Genomic DNA, 4,075 nt, shown 5'->3' with positions numbered 1-4,075 from the left:
GAGAGAGAGGAGAGAGAGAGAGAGAGAGAGAGAGAGAGAGAGAGAGAGAGAGAGAGAGAGAGAGAGAGAGAGAGGCAAGAACAGGGGAAGAGCCAGTGATAGATGGAGAGACAGAGATAATGACAGGGAGAGGCAGAGATAGAAGGATGAGAGAGGGAGCGACATGGAGGGATAGACTGATGGAGGGACTGAGAGAGAGAATGAGAGAGAGGGAGAGACACAGAGATGAAGTGAGGGAGTTACCGAGAGGGAAAGACTGATGAAGTGACAGAGAGAGACACAGATGGAAGGAGACAGAGGAAGTGACAGGGAGGGAAATGACAGTTGGAGGGACAGAGAGTGAAACAGAGACAGAGGCAGAGACAGAGATAGATGGAGAGAGAGGGTTTGACAGGGGCGGGAAAGACAGATGCAGGGACAGAGAGAGAGAGAAGGAGAGAGAGGGAGAGACAGAGAGAAGGAAAGAGGGAGTGTCATGGAAGGAAAGACAGATGGAGGGATAGAGAGAAAGACAGTGATAGGAGGAGATAGAGGGAAATACATAGCGGGAAAGACAGATGGAGGGGACAGAGAGAGAGACAGAGAGAGAAGGAGCGAGTGGGAGTGACAGGGCAGGGAAAGACAGATGGAGGGACAGAGATAGAGAAACAGAGAGAGAAATAGAGAGATTGAGTGACAGGGAGGGAAGGACAGATAGAAGGGATGGTGAGAGAGAGACTGAGATAGATGGAGAGAGAGGGACTAACAGAGAGGGAAAGACAGATGGAGGAGAGATGAGACAGAGATAGAAGGAGAGAGAGGTGAGCGACAGGGAGGGATAGACAGATGGAGGGACAGAGAGAGAGAATGAGAGAGAGCGGGAGAGACACAGAGAGAGAGAGAGGGAAAGACTGATGGAGGGACAGAGAGAGACAGAGATAGAAGGAGATAGAGGAAGTGACAGGGAGGGAAAAACAGTTGGAGGACAGAGAGTGAAACAGAGAGAGAGGCAGAGGCAGAGATAGAAAGTGAGAGTGGGATGGACAGGGTGGGAGTGACAGATGCAGGGACAGAAAGAGAGAGAAGGAGAGAGAAGGAGAGACAGAGAGAAGGAAAGAGGGAGTGACAGGGAAGGAAAGACAGATGGAGGGATAGAGAGAAAGACAGTGATAGGAGGAGATAGAGGGGAAAGACATAGAGGGAAAGACAGATGGAGGGGACAGAGAAAGAGGCAGAGAGAGAAGGAGGGAGTGGGAGTGACAGGTAGGGAAAGACAGATGGATGGACACAGTGAGAGACAGAGAGAGAAGGATAGATATGGAGTAACAGGGAGGGAAGGACAGGATAGAGGGATGGAGAGGCAGAGACAGAGATAGATGGACAGAGAGTTGGTGACAGAGATGGACAGAGAGATAGAGGGACAGAGAGGGAGTCAGAGAGAGGAGAGAGAGTGAGTGACAGAGAGGGAAAGTCAGATGGAGGGACAGAGGGAGAGACGGAGAGAGGAGTGAGAGGGAGTGACAGAGAGGGAAAGACAGATGCAGGGACGGAGAGAGACCGAGATATAAGGAGAGAGAGGGAATGACAGGGAAGGAAAGGACAGATGGAGGGACAGAGTGAGAGACAGAGATGCAAGGAGAGAGAGAGCGTGACAAAGAGGGAAAGACAGATGGAGGTTACACAGAGAGAGACAGAGAGATGGAAGGAGAGAATGGGACAGATAGGGAGAGATAAAGACAGAGGGAGATTAAGAGACAGACTGAGAGAGAGACAGAGGCAGAGTGAGGGAGAGAGGGAGACACAGAGGCAGGAATAGGGAGAGACAGGGATTGGCAGAGAAGGTGAGACAGAGAGAGAGAGAGAGACAAGAATAGAGGAGGAGCCAGTGATAGATAGAGAGACAGAGATAATAGACAGAGAGAGGCAGAGATAGAAGGAGATAGAGGGAGTGACAGAGAGGGAAAGACAGATGGAGGAGAGAGATAGACAGACAGAGAGAGAGAGACAGAGATCGAAGGAGAGAGAGGGAGCGACAGGGATGGATAGACAGATGGAGGGACAGAGAGAGATAATGAGAGAGAGGGAGAGACACAGAGAAGGAGAGAGGGAGTGACAGAGAGGGAAAGACTGATGGAGGGACAGAGAGAGAGACAGAGATAGAAGGAGATAGAGGAAGTGACAGGAGGGAAAGAGAGATGGAGGGATAGAGAGAGAGACACAGAGAGAGAAGGAGAGAGTGGGAGTGTCAGGGAGGGAAAGACAGATGGAGGGACAGAGAGAGAGAGAGGACAGAGAGAGAAGGAGTGAGTGGGAGTGACAGGCAGGGAAAGACAGATGGATGGACAGAGAGAGAGGCAGCGAGAGAAGGAGGGAGTGGGAGTGACAGTTAGAGAAAGACAGATGGATGGACACAGTGAGAGACAGAGAGAGAAGGATAGATATGGAGTAACAGGGAGGGAAGGACAGATAGAGGGTTGGAGAGGCAGAGACAGAGATAGATGGACAGAGAGTTGGTGACAGAGATGGACAGAGAGATAGAGGGACAGAGAGGGAGTCAGAGAGAGGAAAGAGAGTGAGTGACAGAGAGGGAAAGTCAGATGGAGGGACGGAGAGAGACCGATATATAAGGAGAGAGAGGGAATGACAGGGAAGGAAGACAGATGGAGGGACAGAGTGAGAGACAGAGATGCAAGGAGAGAGAGAGCGTGACAAAGAGGGAAAGGACAGATGGAGGGACACAGAGAGAGACAGAGAGATGGAAGGAGAGAATGGGACAGATAGGGAGAGATAAAGACAGAGGGAGATAAAGAGACAGACTGAGAGAGAGACAGAGGCACAGTGAGGGAGAGAGGGAGACACAGAGGCAGGAATAGGGAGAGACAGGGATTGGGCAGAGAAGGTGAGACAGAGAGAGAGAGAGAGACAAGAATAGAGGAGGAGCCAGTGATAGATAGAGAGACAGAGATAATAACAGAGAGAGGCAGCGATAGAAGGAGATAGAGGGAGTGACAGAGAGGGAAAGACAGATGGAGGAGAGAGATAGACAGACACAGAGAGAGAGACAGAGATCGAAGGAGAGAGAGGGAGCGACAGGGATGGATAGACAGATGGAGGGACAGAGAGAGATAATGAGAGTGAGGGGAGAGACACAGAGAAGGAGAGAGGGAGTGACCAGAGAGGGAAAGACTGATGGAGGGACAGAGAGAGAGACAGAGATAGAAGGAGATAGAGGAAGTGACAGGGAGGGAAAGAGAGATGGAGGGATAGAGAGAGAGACACAGAGAGAGAAGGAGAGAGTGGGAGTGTCCGGGAGAGAAAGACAGATGGAGGGACAGAGAGAGAGAGACAGAGAGAGGAAGGAGTGAGTGGGAGTGACAGGCAGGGAAAGACAGATGGATCGATAGAGTGAGAGACAGAGAGAGAAGGAAAGAGGTGGAGTGACAGGGAGGGAAGGACAGATAGAGGGATGGAGAGAGAGAGACAAAGGTAGATGGACTGAGAGGGAGTGACAGAGGGGGTGTAAGGGTAGATGGAGTGGCAGAGAGAGAGGACGCAGAGAGAGGGAGAGACAGAGAGAAGGAGAGAGGGGGTGACAGAGAGGGAAAGACAGATGGAGGGACAGAGAGAGAGACAGAGATAGAAGGAGAGAGATAGAGTGACAGGGAGGGAAAGACAGACAGAAGGACAGAGAGAGAGACAGAGAGAGAGGCAGAGACAGAGATAGAAGGAGAGAGAGGGAGGTGACAGGGTGGGAAAGACACATGGAGGGACAGAGTGAGAGAAAAGGAGGGAGAAGGGAGAGACAGAGAGAAGGAAAGAGGGAGTGACAGAGAGGGAAAGACAGATGGAGGAGTAGAGAGAGAGACAGAGACAGAAGGAGAGAGAGGGAGAGACAGAGTGGGAAAGACAGATGGAGTGACAGAGAGAGAGATAGAGATAGAAAGAGAGAGAGGGAGTGTCAGGGAGGGAAAGACAGATGGAGGGACAGAGAGGTGAAGGAGACAGAAGGTGTGACAGGGAGGGAAGGACAGATAGAGGGATGGAGAGACGGAGAACGGAGATAGAAGGAGAGGGAGGGAGTGACAGAGAGGTAAAA

This window comes from Heterodontus francisci, unplaced genomic scaffold (assembly GCF_036365525.1).
Source record: "Heterodontus francisci isolate sHetFra1 unplaced genomic scaffold, sHetFra1.hap1 HAP1_SCAFFOLD_49_2, whole genome shotgun sequence".
In the NCBI taxonomy this organism is placed as follows: Eukaryota; Metazoa; Chordata; class Chondrichthyes; order Heterodontiformes; family Heterodontidae; genus Heterodontus; species Heterodontus francisci.
The sequence above is the reverse complement of the archived record's forward strand: the minus strand, read 5'-3'. Positions refer to the sequence as shown.